This window comes from Berghia stephanieae, chromosome 7 (assembly GCF_034508935.2).
Source record: "Berghia stephanieae isolate SIO BIC M18660-M18661 chromosome 7, UCSD_Bste_1.3, whole genome shotgun sequence".
Classification (NCBI taxonomy): Eukaryota; Metazoa; Mollusca; class Gastropoda; order Nudibranchia; family Aeolidiidae; genus Berghia; species Berghia stephanieae.
This window is the reverse complement of record NC_088366.1, coordinates 59,450,317-59,475,472: the sequence shown is the minus strand read 5'-3', so window position 1 is coordinate 59,475,472 and position 25,156 is coordinate 59,450,317. Positions and strand designations below refer to the sequence as shown.

The 25,156-nt window shown below is 41.5% G+C and overlaps 1 protein-coding gene across 1 annotated transcript in view; it reads right to left on the bottom strand.

Moving 5' to 3' along the window:
* The window catches only part of LOC144976598 (short transient receptor potential channel 7-like), a 203,480-nt gene extending 184,446 nt beyond the window's left edge, over positions 1 to 19,034 (bottom strand). Inside the window, exon 1 of the mRNA XM_078920893.1 lies at positions 18,810 to 19,034. The gene's annotated coding sequence lies outside the window, so the exon portion shown is untranslated. The remainder of the gene's footprint in view (positions 1 to 18,809) is intronic.
* Between the last annotated feature and the right edge of the window lie 6,122 nt (positions 19,035 to 25,156).

The following is a 25,156-nucleotide window of genomic DNA, read 5'->3' as shown; positions in this document are numbered from 1 at the left end:
CTGTCAAGCCAATTTGTTATTGTTGTAATGGTTATCAACCTGTATGTGGATTTTTAATGCAATAATACGATTCAATAGCCTGATGTCACGTCCGCCCAGCAACGGGAAGCTAGGTTCTAAAACAAAGAAAATGGTACTTTTTATGCTTCATGCTGGCTAGAACTTTTTCACGTGTCACGTGATCAGAATGTATAAAAGTCAAAACATAATCAGATTTATATTATTTTCTCCTCTGGATAAGCTTTTATGCTCGTTGCCGAAGTATTTTATAAGGGCGTCCGCCATTGTTCCCTATAGTTTAAAACCGGTTTCTAAGTTACTATGCGTCATTACAAGGGAAGTGACGTCACGACTGTTGAAGCATATTAAAGCCGACGTGAACTTATTTGCATCTGATAACCCATAATATTGTTTTGGTCTCATTGTTGTAATGGAGATACTGTCAAACCAATGCAACATATTCTCCATTACAAGTGCGACCATGTGGTCTAGTGGTATGACACTCGCTTTTGGATCGGAAGGTCCTGGGTTCGAGCCTCGTCCTCGGCGCATAGTTGAGTACTTGGAAAAGGCTCTTTACTCACATTCTCTCACCGTACTCATGTGTAAAATGAGTATCTGGCCGTTAACAGCGTTGTCTCAGTCCGAAAAATTGTAATATCGCCTAACAGGCGTCATGTCCCGTCCTACATGTTAAATGTTGCTGTTGACCAGGGACCCATTGTAAAGCGCTTTGAGCACATTTAGTGGATATTACTCTATATAAAGCTCAATTATACAACAACGTTAAAACGAGCAGATTATTGGGCTGGGTTTTCAGACCTGTATATTGTATGACCATAGTGAGTTGTCGTTAGTAGTGCTCATGGGAAAAAGTGGTACCATTGGTTGAACTAAAGACTGACATTTTGACGTCATTTTTTGGTCAGTGTCAGGCAATAGATAGTTCGAAGATGACGTCACTCAGGTCTTTGTTATTGTTTCTTGCCATCCGCGTTTATGAGTAATGCTCACTGAACTGTATTAACCAGACTATAAACGTTCATGGTTACAGACCGTTTTGTGTGTTAGTCCCTTATACTTCCGGATGGTGATGTTATGAGTTTCTTAGCCAAACGCATACTATCAATAAGTTCGCGATGGCTACGGTTATACCCGGCTGGAATAGGATTCAATAGTCGTAACGTCACTTCCTTCCTAATGACGCATGGTAACTTGGTAACACTGGCTCTAAACTATCGGAACAATGGCGGACGCCCGTATGAAATATTTCTCCGGCGAGCATAAAAGCGTATCCAGAGGGGAAAAAACATAAATTTGATCATGTTTTGACTTTTACACATTCTGATCACAAGACATATGAAAAATTCTAACCAGCTTGAAGAATAAAAAGTAATGATTTTCTTTGTTTAGAATCAAGATGGCCGCCGTTGCCGGGCGGCGTGACATCAGACTACTGAATCCAATTGTTATGAGTTTGTTTAAAAAAACCTAAACGCAATGCATCAATATCTATGGGAACTTCACAAGAGTCATCAGTTCTTCACTATCAGTGAACACTTACAGCGTTCCACGTTCTCATTAATAATTAAGTGCCATAGTAGATAATGTAATGACATCAATTAATTATTCAGACTTTCATTCATAGAATAGAAGCTCGACACATTTCACACCCTGGATTGTAAACAAACCATTCAGTAAAATGAATTACTATAGATAGTGTGCGCTTGGTTATGAAGCTCACAACATTGCAATCCGGATGTCTAACGGACCAACACACAAAACTATGTGTAACCATGAACTTTTATAGTCTGGTTCATAGTTTTTTTTTTGGGAAGTATTCATAAATAATAACAAAGACCTGAGTGACGTCATCTTCGTTCTATCTATAATGTATAACCTTAACTATTTTCAGTGACTTCGTATTCAGCTGAAACTAACCGTTGCCATCGTTAACTTATAGGCTGACTCAAGGACCGTCGCCATCGTTAACTTATAGCCTGACACTAAAACAGTCGCCATCGTTAACTTATAGGCTGACACAAGGACCGTTGCCATCGTTAACTTATAGGCTGACACAAGGACCGTCGCCATCGTTAACTTATAGGCTGACACAAGGACCGTTGCCATCGTTCAACTTATAGCCTGACACTAAAACAGTCGCCATCGTTAACTTATAGGCTGACACAAGGACCGTTGCCATCGTTAACTTATAGGCTGACACAAGGACCGTCGCCATCGTTAACTTATAGGCTGACACAAGGACCGTTGCCATCGTTCAACTTATAGCCTGACACTAAAACAGTCGCCATCGTTAACTTATAACCTGACACAAGGACCGTTGCCATCGTTAACTTATAGGCTGACACAAGGACCGTCGCCATCGTTAACTTATAGGCTGACACAAGGACCGTTGCCATCGTTCGACTTATAGTCTGACACTAAAACAGTCGCCATCGTTAACTTATAGGCTGACACAAGGACCGTCGCCATCGTTAACTTATAGCCCGACACTAAAACAGTCGCCATCGTTAACTCATAGGCTGACACAAGGACCGTCGCCATCGTTAACTTATAGGCTGACACAAGGACCGTTTTCCATCGTTAACTTATAGGCTGATACAAGGACCGTCGCCATCGTTAACTTATAACCTGACACAAGGACCGTTGCCATCGTTAACTTATAGGCTGACACAAGGACCGTTGCCATCGTTAACTTATAGGCTGACACAAGGACCGTCGCCATCGTTAACTTATAGGCTGACACAAGGACCGTTGCCATCGTTAACTTATAGGCTGACACAAGGACCGTCGCCATCGTTAACTTATAGGCTGACACAAGGACCGTTGCCAGCGTTCGACTTATAGTCTGACACTAAAACAGTCGCCATCGTTAACTTATAGGCTGACACAAGGACCGTCGCCATCGTTAACTTATAAGCTGACACAAGGACCGTTGCCATCGTTCGACTTATAGTCTGACACTAAAACAGTCGCCATCGTTAACTTATAGGCTGACACAAGGACCGTCGCCATCGTTAACTTATAGGCTGACACAAGGACCGTCGCCATCGTTAACTTATAGGCTGATACAAGGACCGTCGCCATCGTTAACTTATAACCTGACACAAGGACCGTTGCCATCGTTAACTTATAGGCTGACACAAGGACCGTTGCCATCGTTAACTTATAGGCTGACACAAGGACCGTCGCCATCGTTAACTTATAGGCTGACACAAGGACCGTTGCCATCGTTAACTTATAGCCTGACACTAAAACAGTCGCCATCGTTAACTTATAGCCTGACACTAAAACAGTCGCCATCGTTAACTTATAGGCTGACACAAGGACCGTCGCCATCGTTAACTCATAGGCTGACACAAGGACCGTCGCCATCGTTATATTATAGGCTGACACAAGGACCGTAGCCATCGTTAACTTATAACCTGACACAAGGACCGTTGCCATCGTTAACTTATAGGCTGACACAAGGACCGTCGGCATTGTTAACTTATAGCCTGACACAAGGACCGTAGCCATCGTTAACTTATTGCTGACACAAGGACCGTAGCCATCGTTAACTTATAACCTGTCACAAGGACCGTTGCCATCGTTAACTTATAGGCCGACACAAGGACCGTCGGCATTGTTAACTTATAGCCTGACACAAGGACCGTCGTCGCCATCTTTAATTTATAGCCTGACACAAGGACCGTCTTCGCCATCGTTAACTTATAGTCTGACACAAGGACCGTCGTCGCCATCGTTAATTTATAGCCTGACACAAGGACCGTCGTCGCCATCGTTAACTTATAGCCTGACACAAGGACCGTTGCCATCGTTAACTTATAGCCTGACACTAGGATCGTTGCCATCGTTAACTTATAGCCTGACACTAGGACCGTCGTCGCCATCGTTAATTTATAGCCTGACACAAGGACCGTCGTCGCCATCGTTAATTTATAGCCTGACACAAGGACCGTCGTCGCCATCGTTAATTTATAGCCTGACACAAGGACCGTCGTCGCCATCGTTAATTTATAGCCTGACACAAGGACCGTCGTCGCCATCGTTAACTTATAGCCTGACACAAGGACCGTTGCCATCGTTAACTTATAGCCTGACACTAGGACCGTCGTCGCCATCGTTAATTTATAGCCTGACACAAGGACCGTCGTCGCCATCGTTAACTTATAGCCTGACACAAGGACCGTTGCCATCGTTAACTTATAGCCTGACACTAGGATCGTTGCCATCGTTAACTTATAGCCTGACACAAGGACCGTCGTCGCCATCGTTAATTTATAGCCTGACACAAGGACCGTCGTCGCCATCGTTAACTTATAGCCTGACACAAGGACCGTTGCCATCGTTAACTTATAGCCTGACACTAGGATCGTTGCCATCGTTAACTTATAGCCTGACACAAGGACCGTCGTCGCCATCGTTAATTTATAGCCTGACACAAGGACCGTCGTCGCCATCGTTAACTTATAGCCTGACACAAGGACCGTTGCCATCGTTAACTTATAGCCTGACATTGACCAAAATATTACGTCATGAGACAAGTGTTTGGTCACAAAAGTAAACAAATCGCGAGTTGCAATCAAAGTTCAACCAATGGGATTACTTGTTTCTTGAGTATAGATAGTTTGAAGATGACGTCACTCTGGTCCTTGCTATTGTTTTCTGCCATCCGCGTTTATGAGTAATGCCCACTGAACTGTATTAACCTGACTATAAACGTTCATGGATACACACAGTTTTGTGTATTGGTCCGATATACTTCCGGATGGCAATTTTATGAGCTTCTTAGCCAAGCGCATACTATCTATAATTAACGATTATTCACTAGGCGCTGCATAAGCCTAAAAAATGACGTCAAACTATAAGATTGATAGATAGAATTTAGTGAGAACTACTCATAAAAATGTCTGGCTAAAACAATTACAAAGAAATGAATGATGTCAATTGAATTCAATAGTCTGATGTCACGTCGCTAGCAACGAGCAGCTTGGTTCTGAACAAAGAAAATCGGTACTTTTTATTCATCATGCTGCCTAAAACTTTTTCACATGTCATGTGATCAGAATGTATAAAATTCAAAACATGATAGGATCTATACTGTTTTTCTCCTCTGGATACACTTTTATGCTCGTCGGAGAAGTATTTCATAAGAGCGTCCGCCATTGTTCCGATAGTTTAGAGACAGTTACTAAGTTACTCTGCGTCATTCCGGGGGAAGTGACGTCACGACAGTTGAAGCGTATGTCCTTCCTTCTATAGATACAATTCGATTATCCAGCTCGTGGCCATCGTAAACTTATAGCCCGACATTGACCAAAAAATTACGTCTTAAGAAAGTCTTTGGCCACAAAAGAAAACAAATCGTGAGTTGTATTCAATAAGTCAACCAATGGAATCACTTGTTTCCATGAGCTCTACTAAATACATCTCACTAGCGATAATAAAGCCTGTGTCGTTCGCTATGTTTACCAATCACTGTTATTGTTTGCATTATGACGATTGTCCGAAAGGCGTGGTTATCCGTACACTGAACCGTGGCCTTCGTAAAGTTATGGCCTGACACTGACCAAAAAATGACGTCAAAATGCCAGTCTTTTGCCACAAAAGAAAACAAATCGTAAATTGTATTCAATAGTTCAACCAATGAAATAACTTGTTTCCAAGAGCTCTACTAACGACAACTCACTAGGCGGTGCAAAAACCAAATAATGACGTCAAACTGCCAGTCCTTTTGGATTTCAGTGTCAGGCTATAACATAACGAGGGCTACGCAAGAACGCTCCGGGACTGGCAGTTTGACGTCATTTTTTAGGTTTGTGTAGCGTCTAGTGAGTTGCCGTTAGTAGAGCTCATAGAAACATGTTATTTCATTGGTTGAACTATTGAATACAACTCACGATTTGTTTTCTTTTGCGACAAAAGACTGGCATTTTGACGTCATTTTTTGGTTTTTGCACCGCCTGGTGAGTTGTCGTTAGTAGACTGGCATTTTGACGTTAACGATGGCTACGGTGTAAGGCTATAGATAGTTCGAAGATGACGTCACTCAGGCCTTTGTTATTGTTTTTGCCATCCGCGTTTGTGAGTTGTTCTCACTAAACTGTATTAACTAGACTATAAAAGTTCATGGTAACACAGAGTTTGTGTGTTGGTCCTATATACTTCCGGATGGCAATGTTATGAGCTTCTTAGCCAAGCGCATACTATCTATAGATAGAATGCGCTTGGCCAAGGAGTTCACAACATTGCCATCCGGAAGTATAACGGACCAACACACAAACTCTGTGTAACCATGAACTTTTATAGTCTTGTTAATACAGTTTAGAGAGAACAACTCACAAACGCGGATGGCAAAAACAATAACAAAGGCCTGAGTGACGTCATCTGCATACTATCTATAAGTTTACGATGGCTACGATTTATCAAAGCTATGACACGTTTCACTATGTGGGTCACTTTGAGCACATTTTGCAATGTGACCAATGACCTCGAGCACATGGAAGGTAATAGGGATCATACTAATACTCGTCAACAGTCGTAACGTCACTTCCTTACGAATGACGCATGGTAACTTTGCAACACTGGCTCTAAACTATCGGAACAATTGCGGACGCCCGTATGAAATATTTCTCCGGCGAGCATAAAAGCGTATCCAGAGGGGAAAAAAAACACATAAATTTGATCATGTTTTGACTTTTACACATTCTGATCACAAGATATATGAAAAGTTCTAGCCAGCATGAAGAATAAAAAGTAATGATTTTCTTTGTTTAGAACCAAGATGGCCGCCGTTGTTGAGCGACGTGACATCAGACGACTGAATCCAATTGCAGAGCGTGCTAGAATTTGGCGTGCCAGAACGGGCCTTCGTAAACTCATGGCCTGACCATAGCCATCGTTAACTTACTAACGAAAGATTGAAAATGGAAATGCTTCGTATGGGAACAACACAGACAATGGACGTTTCGGGTACAAACCCTTCGTCAGCACAACAATACACAAATAAACGTTTATTTGTGTATTGTTGTGCTGACGAAGGGTTTGTACCCGAAACGTCCATTGTCTGTTTTGTTCCCATACGAAGTTTTTCCATTTTCACTCTTTCGTTAGTATTTTACGATCACCGGCTTCAGGCAGCCCTTCCCGTTTTCTACAATCGTTAACTTATAACCTGACACTAAAACCCACTCAGACGTCATATCCTGTTGTCCAATTTTGTGAGTATTTTACCTATACACATGGCGTCAATACCAACTAGATTATACACGTAAACGTTACACATAGGTTACACATAGTAGTTTTGTGTGTTTGTCAGTTTCGTCTGAATCTGGGGGCGCTGGATATCCAAATGTGACTCACCGTCTCTAAACGCTATTATGTCGGGATGACTTGGGCGCAAAAAATTGAATTTATTGACAAAAATATGAAACTTGGGGTTTGTTTCGATTTGTTATGTTACAGAATGAAGATAATTTCTCACAATACAAAAGCTCAAAAATTGGTATTTACTATCAATTTAATTCTAAAGTCACTTTTCGGGGTCCAATTCATTCCGACATAATACCGTTTCGAGACGAAGGGTCACAAATGAGCTGAACCAGTATCGATCACATTTATTTTATCTACTCGATACCCGCCGCTAATTCATTAGCGGGTGTGTCTTTTTTACGAAACCCGCCGAAACCCGCCGAAACCCTGCGAAACCCGCCGAAACCCGATGAAACCCGACGAATCCCGACAAAGTTATGGGAAGTAGGTGGCTGTGGGGAGTGAACCTAGAACTCAGGGAAGTGTACACCATTGGGGAGTGAACCTGGGACTGGGTTTCGGCGGGTTTCGTAAAAAAGAACCAGTGCTTTTTTACGAAACCCGCCGAAACCCGCCGAAACCCGGCGAAACCCGACAATATACAGCAAAGTTATGGGAAGTAGAAAATTGTGGGGAGTGAACCCGAGACTCAGGGAAGTGTACACCAGTCGGGAGTGAACCTGAGACTAAGTTTATCGGCCGGTTTCGGCGGGTTTCGTAAAAAAGAATTAGTGCTTTATTACGAAACCCGCCGAAACCCGCCGAAACCCGACAATATCCGGCAAAGTTATGGGAGTTTGGCAACAGTGGGGGGTGATCCTGGGAGTCAGGGAATTGCACACCAGTGGGGAGTTAACCTGGGACTGTGTAAAAAGGATATCAGTGGGAAATAAACCTGGGACTAAAGGGAGATGGATACCATTGAAAGTTGAAGCCGGATATGGGAATTGAGTACCAGAGGAGAATGAACCTGACACTATAGAAGGTGGACGCCAGTGGGGAGTGAACCTGGGACTATGTAAAAAGGATATGAGTGAGAAATAAACCTGGGACTAAAGGGAGATGAATACCATTGAAAGTTGAAGCCGGATATGGGAGTTTAGTACCAGAGGAGAATGAACCCGACACTATAGGAGATGGGCGCCAGTGTGGAGTGAACCTGGGACTCAGGGAAGTGCACACCAATTGGGAGTTAACCTTGGACTGTGGGAGATGGATAACTGTGGGTATCCGAGCCGAACTATAGGAGTTGGGTGCCAGAGGAGAATGAACCTGACACTATAGAAGGTGGGCGCCAGTGGGGAGTGATCCTGGGATTCAGGGAATTGCACACCAGTGGGGATTTAACCTGGGAATATGTAAAAAGGATATCAGTGGGAAATAAACCTGGGACTAAAGGGAGATGGATACGATTAAAATTTGAAGCTTGGTATGAGAGTTTGGTACCAGAGGAGAATGAACCTGACACTAAAGGAGGTGGGCGCCAGTGGGGAGTGAACCTGGGACTATGTAAACAGGATATCAGTGGGAAATAAACCTGTGACTAAAGGGAGATGAATACCATTGAAAGTTGAAGCCGGATATGAGAGTTGGTACCAGAGGAGAATGAACCTGACAAAAAGGAGGTGGGCGCCAGTGGGGAGTGAACCTGGGACTATGTAAACAGGATATCAGTGGAAATAAACCTGGACTAAAGGGACATGGATACCATTGAAAGTTGAAGCCGGATATAAGAGCTTGGTACCAGAGGAGAATGAACCTGACAAAAGGAGGTGGGGCGCCATTGGGAGTGAACCTGGGACTATGTAAACAGGATATCAGTGGAAATAACCTTGGACTAAAGGGACATGGATACCATTGAAAGTTGAAACCGGATATGAAAGTTTGGTACCAGAGGAGAATGAACCTGACACTATAGGTGGTGGGCGCCAGTGGGGAGTGAACCTGGGACTATGTAAAAAGGATATCAGTAGGAAATAAATCTGGGACTAAAGGGAGGTGGATACCATTGGGAGTTAAAGCCGGATTTGGGAGTTGGGTACCAGAGGAGAGAGAAACCTGACACTATAGGAGGTGGGCGCCAGTGGGGAGTGATCCTGGGACTATGTAAAAAGGATATCAGTGGGAAATAAACCTGGGACTAAAGGGAGATGAATACCATTGAAAGTTGAAGCCGGATATGAGAGTTTGGTACCAGAGGAGAATGAACCTGACACTATAGGAGGTGGACGCCAGTGGGGAGTGAACCTGGGACTATGTAAAAAGGATATGAGTGAGAAATAAACCTGGGACTAAAGGGAGATGAATACCATTGAAAGTTGAAGCCGGATATGAGAGTTTGGTACCAGAGGAGAATGAACCTGACACTATAGGAGGTGGGCGCCAGTGGGGAGTGAACCTGGGACTATGTAAAAAGGATATCAGTGAGAAATAAACCTGGGACTAAAGGGAGATGGATACCATTAAAATTGAAGCTTGGTATGAGAGTTTGGTACCAGAGGAGAATGAACCTGACACTAAAGGAGGTGGGCGCCAGTGGGGAGTGAACCTGGCACTATGTAAACAGGATATCAGTGGGAAATAAACCTTGGACTAAAGGGACATGGATACCAATGAAAGTTGAAGCCGGATATAAGAGCTTGGTACCAGAGGAGAATGAACCTGACAAAAAAGTGGGTGGGCGCCAGTGGGGAGTGAACCTGGGACTATGTAAAAAGGATATCAGTGAGAAATAAACCTGGGACTAAAGGGAGATGAATACCATTGAATGTTGAAGCCGGATATGAGAGTTTGGTACCAGAGGAGAATGAACCTGACACTATAGGAGGTGGGCGCCAGTGGGGAGTGAACCTGGGACTATGTAAACAGGATATCAGTGGGAAATAAACCTGTGACTAAAGGGAGATGAATACCATTGAAAGTTGAAGCCGGATATGAGAGCTTGGTACCAGAGGAGAATGAACCTGACAAAAAAGGGGGTGGGCGCCAGTGGGGAGTGAACCTGGGACTATGTAAACAGGATATCAGTGGGAAATAAACCTTGGACTAAAGGGACATGGATACCAATGAAAGTTGAAGCCGGATATAAGAGCTTGGTACCAGAGGAGAATGAACCTGACAAAAAAGGGGTGGGCGCCAGTGGGGAGTGAACCTGGCACTATGTAAACAGGATATCAGTGGGAAATAAACCTTGGACTAAAGGGACATGGATACCATTGAAAGTTGAAACCGGATATGAAAGTTTGGTACCAGAGGAGAATGAACCTGACACTATAGGGGGTGGGCGCCAGTGGGGAGTGAACCTGGGACTATGTAAAAAGGATATCAGTGGGAAATAAACCTGGGACTAAAGGGAGATGAATACCATTGAAAGTTGAAACCGGATATGAGAGTTTGGTACCAGAGGAGAATGAACCTGACACTATAGGAGGTGGACGCCAGTGGGGAGTGAACCTGGGACTATGTAAACAGGATATGAGTGAGAAATAAACCTGGGACTAAAGGGAGATGAATACCATTGAAAGTTGAAGCCGGATATGAGAGTTTGGTACCAGAGGAGAATGAACCTGACACTATAGGAGGTGGGCGCCAGTGGGGAGTGAACCTGGGACTATGTAAAAAGGATATCAGTGAGAAATAAACCTGGGACTAAAGGGAGATGAATACCATTGAATGTTGAAGCCGGATATGAGAGTTTGGTACCAGAGGAGAATGAACCTGACACTATAGGAGGTGGGCGCCAGTGGGGAGTGAACCTGGACTATGTAAACAGGATATCAGTGGGAAATAAACCTCGGACTAAAGGGAGATGGATACCATTGAAAGTTGAAGCCGGATATGAAAGCTTGGTACCAGAGGAGAATGAACCTGACACAAAAGGGGGTGGGCGCCAGTGGGGAGTGAACCTGGGACTCAGGGAATTGCACACCAGTGGGGAGTTAACCTGGGAATATGTATAAAGGATATCAGTAGGAAATATATCTGGGACTAAAGGGAGATGTATACCATTGGGAGTTGAAGCCGGATTTATTTCCCACTGATATTCTTTTTTAGATATTCACAGGTTAACTCCCCACTGGGGTGCAATTCCCTGACTCCCAGGTTCACTCCCCACTGGCGCCCACCTTTTATAGTGTCAGGTTCATTCTCCTCTGGTACCCAACTCCTATAGTTCGGCTCGGATACCCACAGTTATCCATCTCCCACAGTCCCAGGTTAACTCCAAATTGGTGTGAACTTCCCTGAGTCCCAGGTTCACTCCCCTCTGGCGCCCACCCCCTTTTGTGTCAGGTTCATTCTCCTCTGGTACCAAACTTTCATATCCGGTTTCAACTTTCAATGGTATCCATGTCCCTTTAGTCCAAGGTTTATTTCCCACTGATATCCTGTTTACATAGTCCCAGGTTCACTCCCCAATGGCGCCCACCCCCTTTTTTGTCAGGTTCATTCTCCTCTGGTACCAAGCTCTTATATCCGGCTTCAACTTTCAATGGTATCCATGTCCCTTTAGTCCAAGGTTTATTTCCCACTGATATCCTTTTTACATAGTCCCAGGTTCACTCCCCACTGGCGCCCACCCCCTTTTTTGTCAGGTTCATTATCCTCTGGTACCAAGCTCTCATATCCGGCTTCAACTTTCAATGGTATTCATCTCCCTTTAGTCACAGGTTTATTTCCCACTGATATCCTGTTTACATAGTCCCAGGTTCACTCCCCACTGGCGCCCACCTCCTTTAGTGTCAGGTTCATTCTCCTCTGGTACCAAACTCTCATACCAAGCTTCAAATTTTAATCGTATCCATCTCCCTTTAGTCCCAGGTTTATTTCCCACTGATATCCTTTTTACATATTCCCAGGTTAAATCCCCACTGGTGTGCAATTCCCTGAATCCCAGGTTCACTCCCCACTGGCGCCCACCTTCTATAGTGTCAGGTTCATTCTCCTCTGGCACCCAACTCCTATAGTTCGGCTCGGATACCCACAGTTATCCATCTCCCACAGTCCAAGGTTAACTCCCAATTGGTGTGCACTTCCCTGAGTCCCAGGTTCACTCCACACTGGCGCCCATCTCCTATAGTGTCGGGTTCATTCTCCTCTGGTACTAAACTCCCATATCCGGCTTCAACTTTCAATGGTATCCATCTCCCTTTAGTCCCAGGTTTATTTCCCACTGATATCCTTTTTACACAGTCCCAGGTTAACTCCCCACTGGTGTGCAATTCCCTGAATCCCAGGTTCACTCGCCACTGGCGCCCACCTTCTATAGTGTCAGGTTCATTCTCCTCTGGTACTCAATTCCCATATCCGGCTTCAACTTTCAATGGTATCCATCTCCCTTTAGTCCCAGGTTTATTTCCCACTGATATCCTTTTTACACAGTCCCAGGTTAACTCCCCACTGGTGTGCAATTCCCTGACTCCCAGGATCACCCCCCACTGTTGCCAAACTCCCATAACTTTGCCGGATATTGTCGGGTTTCGGCGGGTTTCGGCGGGTTTCGTAATAAAGCACTAATTCTTTTTTACGAAACCCGCCGAAACCGGCCGATAAACTTAGTCTCAGGTTCACTCCCGACTGGTGTACACTTCCCTGAGTCTCGGGTTCACTCCCCACAGTTGTCTACTTCCCATAACTTTGCTGTATATTGTCGGGTTTCGCCGGGTTTCGGCGGGTTTCGTAAAAAAGCACTGGTTCTTTTTTACGAAACCCGCCGAAACCCAGTCCCAGGTTCACTCCCCAATGGTGTACACTTCCCTGAGTTCTAGGTTCACTCCCCACAGCCACCTACTTCCCATAACTTTGTCGGGATTCGTCGGGTTTCATCGGGTTTCGGCGGGTTTCGGCGGGTTTCGGCGGGTTTCGCAGGGTTTCGGCGGGTTTCGGCGGGTTTCGTAAAAAAGACACACCGTTCATTAGCAAAGTGTCGTTAAGTTTTAATCGTAATGGCGTTGTTTCTGATTCAATCAATCTGTTAGACAAATCGTTTGAAGAGTAAACACGTCATTTTTATGACGTTCTCCGACAAATATACTCCAATCGACTGTTCGAAGATGACGTCACTCAGGTCTTTGTTATTGTTTTTTTGTCATACGCGTTCATGTGTAAGTCTCACTAAACTGTATTAACCAGACTATAAACGTTTATGGTTACACACAGTTTTGTGTGTTGGTCCGCTATTCTTCCGGATGGCAATGTTATGAGTTTCTTAGCCAAACGCATACTATCTATAGAAGGAACGAAGTTGACGTCACCCAGCTATTTGTTATCGTTTTTTATGTAGCTATTTTAAAAATAATTTCTCACTAGATCATATCAATCAGATTATAAACGTTTAAGGCTACACATAGTTCTGTATGGTTGGTATGCTATATCCGGCTGGCGGATGTTTTGAGTATTTTACCTTAACGCATAGTATCAATAATAAGTTATTTTGAAAAACTAAGGAAAACTCCTTTTCATATGCGCCTAGAGCTTTATTGTATAGAGGATTGGGCGCAAAATAAATCAATTTCATTATTATTATTATTATTATTATTATTATTATTATTATTATTATTATTATTATTATTATTATTATTATTATTATTATTATTATTATTATTATTATTATTATTATTATTATTATATCAGTTGTAATAGTGTAAAATAAACCAAAAACTGGCGATGATCTAACTCCAATAGAATAGCAGAAATAGTCTCTCAGATGTTCAAAATAGAGTATCAACTTTGTCCATATTTTTTCGACACTTTAAAAAGCTCCAACTACTACAGTTTTGATGCTAGATCGTTAGGTTTTTTTAAAAAGAATTATTTTTTGTTTGTTTGTTTATTTTTCATTGTTTAAATTGATAAAATCGAATTAATTTTTTTCTCCTTTTTTATCCAAATAACTTTTTATAGAATCAACGCAATTGACGCCACTCTTCCTTACTTATCCGCTTGGTTCCTTGGTGGTACAACATAAGGCACCAATACTCTTCAACAGTCGTAACGTCACTTCCTTCCTAATGACACATGGTAACTTAGTAACACTGGCTCTAAACTATCGGAACAATGGCGGACGCCGTATGAAATATTTCTACGGCGAGCTTAAAAGCGTATCCAGAGCAAAAAAAACCCCATCAATTTGATCATGTTTTGACTTTTACACATTCTGATCACAAGGCATATGAAAAGGGAATGAAAAGTTCTCGCCAGCATGAAGAATAAAAAGTAAAGATTTTCTTTGTTTAGAACCAAGATGGCCGCCGTTGCCGGGCGCGTGACATCAGACTACTGAATCCAATTGACGCAACTCAGCTCTCAGTGAGATGCTCGGATTCGTTGACAACGTTCAAATCTCGCTTAAAGTTTTATCTTTTTACGTCATAATGTTGCCATACTATTATCATATTTTGTTGTTGTTAAATTGAATTCGTATCACGTTTCCATCAAACTTGTCTTATTGTAATATGTTTTGTTTTATATCAGTGTAAAGCGCTTAGAGCTTGTTACAACGGGGTAAAGCGCTATATAAATGCCATTTATAATTATTATTATTATTATTATTATGATTATGATTATTATTATTATTATTATTATTATTATTATTATTTATCGATTTTAGACAGACAATTTATTGATGATTACTTCTCACTCAATTCTATCAATCAGACTATAAACGTTCATGGTTACTCATAGTTTTGTGTGTCGTTAAGTTATATCGGTTGGCGGATGTTGTGAGTACTTTGACGAAACCCATAGTATCAATTGGAGTAATTTTGTGGCAAACATCACAAAGACGATCTTTTGCTACAGCTTCATATATAGATATAATAAAGTTGACGTCACTCGGGTCTTTGTTATTGTTTTTTGCCATCCATGTATGTGAGTAATAGGATTCAATAGTCTGATGTCACGTCGCCCAGCAACGAGCAGCTTGGTTCTAAACAAAGAAAATCGTTACATTTTATTCTTCGGGCTGGCTAGAACTTTTTCATATGTCATGTGATCAGAATGTATAAAAGTCAAAACATGATCATATTTCCATTGTTTTTCTCCTCTAGATACACTTTTATGCTCCTCGGAGAAGTATTTCATAAGGGCGTCCGCCATTGTTCCGATCGTTTAGAGCCAGTTAATAAGTTACCCTGCGTCATTACGGAGGAAGTGACGTCACGACTGTTGAAGCGCATTCTCACTAAACTATTAACTATTATAAAAGTTCATGGTTACACAGAGTTTTGTGTGTTGGTCCGTTATACTTCCGGGTGGCAATTTTGTGAGCTTCTTAGCCAAGCGCATACTATCTATTGGCACTACTGGCGATTGATGGAACAGCGTGGCTCAGTGGTAGGTACTAGTGCCGCGCTGAGGACCGGACCGAGGACCGGTCCCACGGTCTTTTAGCTGTGAACCGTGGTCCAGTCCCAAAGAGGAAGACCGCCGGCGGTCCTCACTTCTTATCACCTTTCAACGGTCTCGCGCCATACTACTTCCCCAGCGATTCGTTGCCTCGGTCCTTTGCCTATCTTCCACCAATCACCACCCATCCCACTTAATTAATCGCACCCACCCCCCTTTGCCATACACTAAACGACACAGACGACCATAGAGGCAGACGACCACCTCCCTCCACTCCGCAAACCGCCCTTTCGTGTGTGAGATGGGGGGAACAGGAGGCGCACGCCTTGGACGATTCCATTATACGGGGTAAATTTCAAAATTTACTACACCATAATGATCGCAATGACAATGATCTATGATGAAGGCATGACCCCTCTTCTCTAATGGGTTATTGTTTGAAATGTATGTGACTACTAAAGATGTGTTGTGTGTGTGTGTGTGTGTGTGTGTGTGTGTGTGTCGAACCTAGCAAGTTGCAAGTCTGATTTTTTGTTTTCTTTTGTCCATCTCTTGTCGCCACTCCTTTCTATCGCATTGTTGTCATTTAAAATAATACAATAATATTAAAATTTCGTTTGGTGTTTTAACTAATCAAGTAATATGAGTTTCATTAGTTTCTTCCGTCCAAAAAAAACAGTTATAACGTCTGTATTTTTAAAAGGTCCAATAGAATATTTGGGGACCCCGATAGCTCAGTTGATAGAGCACTCTCTTTATACGCAAAGGGCCAGAGATCGATCCCGGGTGCAGTCGATTTTTTTCTGAATCCTGTCTACTCAGCAATGAATGGGTAGCTGAGTTTGTTAGATCTGGCGAAAAGTCACCATCGACCCCTCTTATCACCTCATCCACCCCCTCTTATTAAAACTTCACGTCTCTCTCTTACTCTTCAATGCTCGCTGCCCTCTAATGTGTGTGTGTGTGGGGGGGGGGGGGGGGGGGGGGGGGGGGTAGGAGTTGCGTGTGTGTATCAACGCCACGAACAACTCGATCAACGCCTTGGGCGATGCCATTATCTCCGTTAATGGGGATAAATTTCAAATTTTATTAAATTATCGAAGTAACAATGAAGTACGGTGAGCAAATAAAGAAGGCATCACCCCTCTTCTCTAATTAGGTTACAATTTGAAATGAGTGTGACTACTCCGTGTGTTTTACTCCTGTAGGCCACGGTTTTCATCGTGTAGCGGTCTTTAACGGTTCAAGAATGAACGGACCGGTCTAGAGACCGGTCCTTGCGGTCTTCATTTCCCAAGGACCGTAGGACCGTGGTCCTTAAGCTTGCCAAGGACCGCTCCGCACTAGTAGGTACGGTCTTTGCTTCGTACCCGAAAAGTACCGAGTTCGAATGTCCGCTGCGTTGTGTAGCCTTGAGCAAGTCACTTCGTCCAAACTGAGTTTGCGGTGCTGCACTACGGCTGACACTGACCAAAAAATGACGTCAATTGACAAGTCTTTGGCCACAAAAAAAAAAAAAAACAAATCGTGAGTTGTATTCAATAGTTCAACCAATGAAATCATTTGTTTCCATGAGCTCTACTAACGACAACTCAATAGGCGGTGCAAAAACCTAAAAAAGTACGTCAAACTATGTCCTAGTGGATTCTCGTGTCAGGCTATAGATAGTTCGAAGATGACGTCACTCAGGTCATTGTTATTGTTTTTTGCCACCCGCGTTTATGAGTAATGCTCACTGAACTGTATTAACCCGACTATAAACGTTCATGGATACACACAGTTTTGTGTGTTGGTCCGTTATACTTCCGGATGGCAATGTTATGAGCTTCTTAGCCAAGCGCATGCTATCTATAGAAGTTCACAACATTGCCATCCGGAAGTATAACAGGCCAACACACAAAACTATGAGTAACCTTGCACGTTTATAGTCTGGTTAATAGTGTTTTAGTGAGAATTACTCATAAACTCGGATGGCAAAAAAACAATAACAAAGACATGAGTGACGTCAACCTCATTCTATCTATACCCAGTTGAACACATAATATGAGTACAAGGTCTGATCTTGATTTACATTTTTGTAATAGATAGTATGCGCTTGGCTCCTGAGCTCACAACATAGCCATCCGGAAGTTGAGCGGACCAACACACAAAACTCTGTGTAACCATGAACTGGAGAATCAGTTAAGTGAGAAGAACTCACAAACGTGGATGGCAAAAAAAAAAAAAACAAAAACAATAACAAAGATCTGATTGACGTCAACTTCATTCTTTCTATAGACAATATTTTGCGTTGGTATGAGAGTTTGTTTTGTTTTATGTTTTTAAGGGTTTTACGGCGCATGCAACACATTAAGGTCATATCAGGAAGAAAATGGGATAGTAAAAAGTTCTAGAATTACAATTAAAGCACAATAGAAAAGGTGAGACAAAGGGGAATTGTTCAAATAGGGAACAGATGTAGATTCCAAGAGCACGCCGTCAAAGTACTTAGTTTGAGATCACCTAAAAGTCTCATCCAGACACAAGCACAGGTCCCAGCTAAGAGGAATACACTCAAATGTTTACAAATCATATAATATAATATGTAAACTAAACAAAATACAATACATAACAGGGAGATGATTTACAAGGAAAAAAATATCATCTCCCAAAACTATAATATACTATACATTGGACTGTTTCCCTCCCAGCCAAGGAACCCCGGCCAGGGTCAGGACAAAACTAAGTAATCTCATTCCAAGACAATGACAGGAAACAATTGGAAAACAGGTATGGGGGGATAGATAGAAGACACAGCATGTACCTCCCTGCCCACTATGGGAGGTCAGGATCCCCACCCAGCGGTATAAGAGTAATTCAATGAGCCCATAACATTTGGGTTATCAGACCTGCATATAAGTACACGTCGATAGTACCTACTTCACACCACGTGTTGCACTTTAATAAAAAAAAAATTAAAAAACTGTCACAGATATTATCCGTAATATACATTCTTATTTAATTCACATTTTGGGTTATCAGACCTGCATATAAGTATACGTCGATATATAATACCTATTTAACACCACGTGTTGCACTTTAATAAAGTAAAAACAAAAAATATTCTTAACACATTATTTACACATTCTTACCTTTCACACATTTACAACTCAGAGCACAGTAATGAATATTAACTAGTATTATTATTACTACTACTAATAAAGAGAGAACTTCATTCCGTCACAGGTTTTCTGAATAAATACAATGTTATTTTCGATCATGACGTGATACATCCATCCATCCGATTGATAGATATTATTATTCTATTCTGCAACAACGATGTCTGTCTAAATATCATCGTAAATAAATCGTAAAACAATAAATTATGACGAGCAATAACGACAGCAACAACAGCAGAAACAGCAGCAGCAGCAGCAGAAGCAGAAGCGACAAGCTTGGCGGGAAATTGATTGAGTTTGTCAACAGGGTTGCCAGATTATTTTTCAACAAAATGCCAGGGGAAGACTCAAAAAATGCCAAAACACTCAAAAAAATGCCAAAGTCTGTTGACTCCCACCCCCAAAAGAAAACTACTCACTTTTGATAGACAATTTACTATCATATCCTGGTGGCTTGCGTGTTTTCTTTTCTTTTTTTTTCTCTTTTTTTTGAATTATACTAAATTTCCTGTTGGGGTAATTTTTTACCTACTGACAACTAAGTGGAGTGCTAAACCACTACACCACGGTTGGATTTTAAGAATGAAAAAGAAATACATTAACATGAAAGGTAAATACGTAAACAGTTAAATAATTATTGACAATTAAGAAAACTTACTGTTTCGTGTTTCTTATGAAACTTAATTAAGAAAATGTGTCATTTGAAGTATAATATACAAGAAAAGAAAATGCCAAATGAAAATGCCAAATGCCAAATGATTTTTATAATGCCAAACGGTTTTCAAAAATGCCAGATTTTTGGAATCTGGCATTTAAAATGCCAAACTGGCAACCCTGGCCTGGTTGTCAAGAGTGTAAGGAGATGCTTAAAAATCAAAATGACACCGCGAGGTAAATTCATCGCCAGGGCTTGTGTGTTTCTGTTACGTGAAAAAAAAAGTATCAATATTATTATTTTTTAATGATTAATTTTATAATGGTTTGTCTATTGTGTTTGGGGGTAGGTAGAAAGAAAAGAAAGAAAAAAAAAAAGGGGGGGGGGGGATGTGTGTTGTTTTAAGTTTAATGTGCTATTATTATTGTTGTTGTCTTTATAGGGAGAGAGAGAGAGAGAGAGAGAGAGAGAGAGGGAGAGAGAGGGAGAGAGAGGGAGATAGAGAGAGAGGGGGGGAGAGAGAGAGAGAGGGAGAGAGAGGGGGGAGAGAGAGGGAGAGAGAGATAGAGAGAGAGAGGGAGAGAGAGAGGGGGAGAGAGAGGGGGAGAGAGAGGGAGAGAGAGATAGAGAGAGAGAGAGATAGAGGGAGAGAGAGGGAGAGAGAAAGAGAGAGAGAGAAAGAGAGAGAGAGAGAGAGAGAGAGAGAGAGAGAGAGAGAGAGGGGGGGGGGTGGCAAGCTTGGGCAGGGTATGAGTTGTGTATACGGCGGGGTGTGGTGTGGTGGGGAAGGGGGGGGGGGCATATTTTGTCATTGTTGTGTATGTGTGTGTGTAAAGGGGAGGCGGGGGGTGGGGGGGGGGGGTATCTATCTAGAAGTGTTTTATTGATATTGTGTGTGTTACTATCTGGTGTGATAACCCATTAGAGAAGAATAGGATTTATTGTTCTACCTTCTTCCTATCATTCGTTGCTCTATTGATGTTATGCCATGATTTTAACACTCACCATCTCGTCACATTCGTGACTTTTATTCTTCATGCTGCCTAAAACTTTTTCACATGACATGTGATCAGAATGTATAAAATTCAAAACATGATCAGATTTATACTGTTTTTCTCCTCTGGATACACTTTTATGCTCGTCGGAGAAGTATTTCATTAGAGCGTCCGCCATTGTTCCGATAGTTTAGAGACAGTTACTAAGTTACTCTGCGTTAGTGCTGGGCCGGTACCCGGGTACCCGCGGGTACTCGCGGGTAATAAAGTTAAACCGGGTACTCGAGTAAAAGGGACGGGTAGCGGGTACCCGCTTCAACAAATGGAAACCGAACTGAGTGATAATTGGATGTAATACAATTTTGATCTTACATATTTACATTCACATGACCTTTTTTCAAAAGATTTTCCTCTTTTATTTTTCAATTACATTGATTTTGTTGTTTTATTTGTTAACACACATTTGATTCAATTTTGGAATCAACAGATTAAGACTATATTAGTTCTTATCTGTTAAAGGAATCTCAGGTATTTTTAAAATTTATTTATTTATTTATTTATTTTGGTTTCATTGTAATTAATTATCCTTGTTTCTTACTTTCGTTTCATTTGTTGTAATAAATAATAAATAATAAATGAATAAAAAAAAATTAAAGAATAAAAACATTAAAAAATTTAAAGAATAAAAAAGCCCCCCCCCCCCCCCCCCCCCCCCTCCCCTTTTCACAAAAACATTTTTTTTGGTCAAAAAGTCACTCCAGCCACGGGTACCCGCGGGTACCCGGGTAATCCGACCACTACCCGGGTAATACCCGGGTAATGATTTGGGCGGGTAATCCCAGCACTACTCTGCGTCATTACGGGGGAAGTAACGTCACGACTGTTGAAGCGTATGTCCTTCCTTCTATAGATAGTATGCGCTTGGCTAAGAAGCTCATAACATTGCCATCCGGAAGTATAACGGGCCAACACACAAAACTGTGTGTATCCGTGAACTATTATAGTGTGGTTAATACAGTTAAGTGAGAATCGCTCACAGACGCGGATGGCAAAATACAATAACAAAGACCTGAGTGACGACATCTTCGAACTGTCTATAGGAAAATCGTCACATTCCTAACGATACAACCAACATTTTTCTTATTCAAATTCCTCTTGTACATCATAAAATTTAAAGCAAAAGAACAGTGAGCATGTTTTGTTAAAGAAATTATGTATGGGAAAAATTTTACTGCTATTGTGTTTAAGTGATGAAAAATATATTTTTGTGTTAGTTGGGTTTGAAGTTTTGGGGAAAATCCTGAAAATGGCTGGTAAGGAGAGAGTTAAATAAAAGATACTCACAACACCAGCCCGCCGGATGAAAAGTACCAACACAACAACAAAAGTTCTCGACGGCACCCGGGATTGAATTCAGTGCTCTACCAACTGAACTATCAGGTTTCCCACGTCAAGGGTATGCTGACAATAGTATTTACAATGTTTGGACTCAACTTGTTTGATGAGTTATCAATATTCCTTCGTGGATAGCCTAGGCGACGATATCTTATGATTTTTTAAATATATATTATGAGTCTCGGGTTATTCAATCAAATAAATAGAGGTGCTGAAATGAGTCAATAAAATGGAGATTCAGATAAAGAGAGTAAATCTGACTCAATATATGTGACTCACCGTCTCTAAACGGTATTATGTCGGGATGACTTGGGTGCAAAAAAATTGAATTTATTGACAAAAACATGAAACTTGGGGTTTGTTTCGATTTGTTATGTTACAGAATGAAGACAATTTCTCACAATGCAAAAGCTCAAAAATTGGTATTTACTATCAATTCAATTCTAAAGTCACTTTTCGGGGTCCAATTCATCCCGACATAATACCGTTTCGAGACGAAGGGTCACATACATGTATTTTGTGTTTACTTGAGAAAGGCCAAAGGCCGAAACGTCGTTTATTTTGTGTTGTTCATTCATGAGTCAGATTTACTCCCTTTATCTTTATCTCCATTATTCAATCAATCAACGCACAATGCAGACACTTTTGAAAATTACATCAGCTATTGTATAGATAGTATAGCATGCGCTTGGCTAAGAATCTCATAACATTGCCATCCGGAAGTATAACGGACCAACACATAAAATTGTGTGTATCCATGAACGTTTATAGTCGAATTAATACAGTTCAGTGAGCATTACTCATAAACGCGGATGGCAAAAAACAATAACAAAGACCTGAGTGACGTCATCTTCGAACTATCTATACATTATTAAAAATGGCCAAATACACATTTCAGCGTTTATAGTATGAGTCTCTGATTATTCAATCAACGCACAATGCAGACACTTTTGAAAATTACACGGATTATCGTATACATTATCAAAACTAGTCAAAAAAAACCCATTAATTGAGCTTTTGTAGCGCAATATCCACTAAACGTGCTCAAAGCGCTTTACCAGGAGTCCCTGGGCAACAACAACATTTAACATGTAGGACGGGACATGACGCCTGTTAGGCGATATTACAGTTTATTTTTTTCGGACAAAGACAACGCTGTTAACGGCCAGGTACTCATTTTACACCTGAGTACGGTGAGAGAATGTGAGTAAAGAGCCTTCTCCAAGGACTCAACTATGCGCCGAGCGAGGCTCGAACCCAGGATCTTCCGATCCGAAAGCGAGTGTCATACCACAAGACCACATAGCCGCACTATTCCAGTGGTGTTTTTGTTGACTCAAAGGTTTGAAATAATATAATTCTATTTTGTCCCTGATATCAACCAATAGATGGTATGAAGTTGACGTCACTCAGGTCTTTGTTATTGCCTTTTGCCATCAGCGTTTATGAGTAATTCTCACTAAACTGTATTATCCAGACTCTAAACGTTCAAGATTACACAGAGTTTTGTGTGTTGGTCCGTTATACTTCCGGATGGCAATGTTGTGAGAATTTTAGCCAAGCGCATTCTATCTATAGATAGTATACGCTTGGCGAAGAAGCTCATAACATTGCCATCCGGAAGTATAACTGACCAACACACAAAACTGTGTGTATCCATGAACGTTTATAGTCAGGTTAATACAGTTCAGAGAGCATTACTCATAAACGCGGATGGCAAAAAACAATAACAAAGACCTGAGTGACGTCATCTTCGAACTATCTATAATCTTGAACCAACAACCTGTTGATGGTTTGCGCTCGGGCAAAAAGCTCACACCACTCGCCAGCCGGAAATGACGTAGCAGCACACAAAACTATGTGCAATCTTTCACGTTGAAAGCCTGCTTATTACAGTTTAGTGAGAATTACTCTCATTAAAATTTCTGGCTTCAAACAATAACAAAGATATGAGGGACGTCGACTTCATTCTATCTATAATAGATAGTATGCGCTTGGCTGAGAAACTCACAACATTGCCATCCGAAAGTATAACGGATCAACACACAAAACTGTTATAGCCTGGTTAATACAGTTCAGTGAGCATTACTCATAAACACGGATGGCAAAAAACAATAACAAAGACCTGAGTGACGTCAACTATCTATAGATAGTTTGCGCTTGGCTAAGAAACTCACAACTTTGCCATCCGGAAGTATAACGGACCAAACTTTTATGGTCTGGTTAATACAGTTTAGTGAGAATTACTCATATAGATAGTTTGCGCTTGGCTAAGAAACTCACAACATTGCCATCCGGAAGTATAAAGGCCCAGCACACAAAACTATGTGTAACCTTGAACGTTTTTTGTCTGGTTAATACCGTTTCGTGAGAATTAATCATTAACGCGGACGGCAAAAAACAATAACAAAGACCTGAGTGACGTCAACTTGTTCTATCTATAGATAGTTTGAAGATGACGTCACTTAGGTCTTTGTTATTGTATTTTGCCATCCGCGTTTATGAGTAGTTCTCACTAAACTGTATTAACCTGACTATAAACGTTCATGGTTACACACAGTTTTGTGTGTTGGTCCGTTATACTTCCGGATGGCAATGTTATGAGCTTCTTAGACAAGCGCATACTATCTATAGACCATCCGGAAGTATAACGGACCAACACACAAATTCTGTGTAACCATGAACTTTTATAGTCTGGTTAATACAGTTTAGTGAGAACAACTCACAAACGCGGATGGCAAAAACAATAACAAAGGCCTGAGTGACGTCATCTGCATACTATCTATAGTCGGGTTAATACAGTTCAGTAAGCATTACTCAGAAACGCGGATGGCAAAAAAACAATAACAAAAACCTGAGTGACGTCATCTTCGAACTATCTATAGATTGGCAAATTGATACAATTTAGTGAGAACTGCTCATAACAATGGCTGGCTAAAAAAACAACAACAAAGCTGAGTGACGTCAATTTATTTCTAGTATTGATACACGTTTAAAGTTACACATATTTGTGTGTGCCGGTATGATCTATCCGGCTGGCTGATGTAGTGAGTATTCTGTATAAACGCACATCATCATCTATAGAAAGTTCGAAGATGACGTCACTCAGGTCTTTGTTATTGTTTTTTTGCTATCCGCGTTCATGAGTATTTCTCACTGAACTGTATTGACCAGACTATAGATAGTTCGAAGATGACGTCACTCAGGTCTTTGTTATTGTTATTTTGCCATCCGCGTTCATGAGTAATTCTCACTAAACTGTATTAACCTGACTA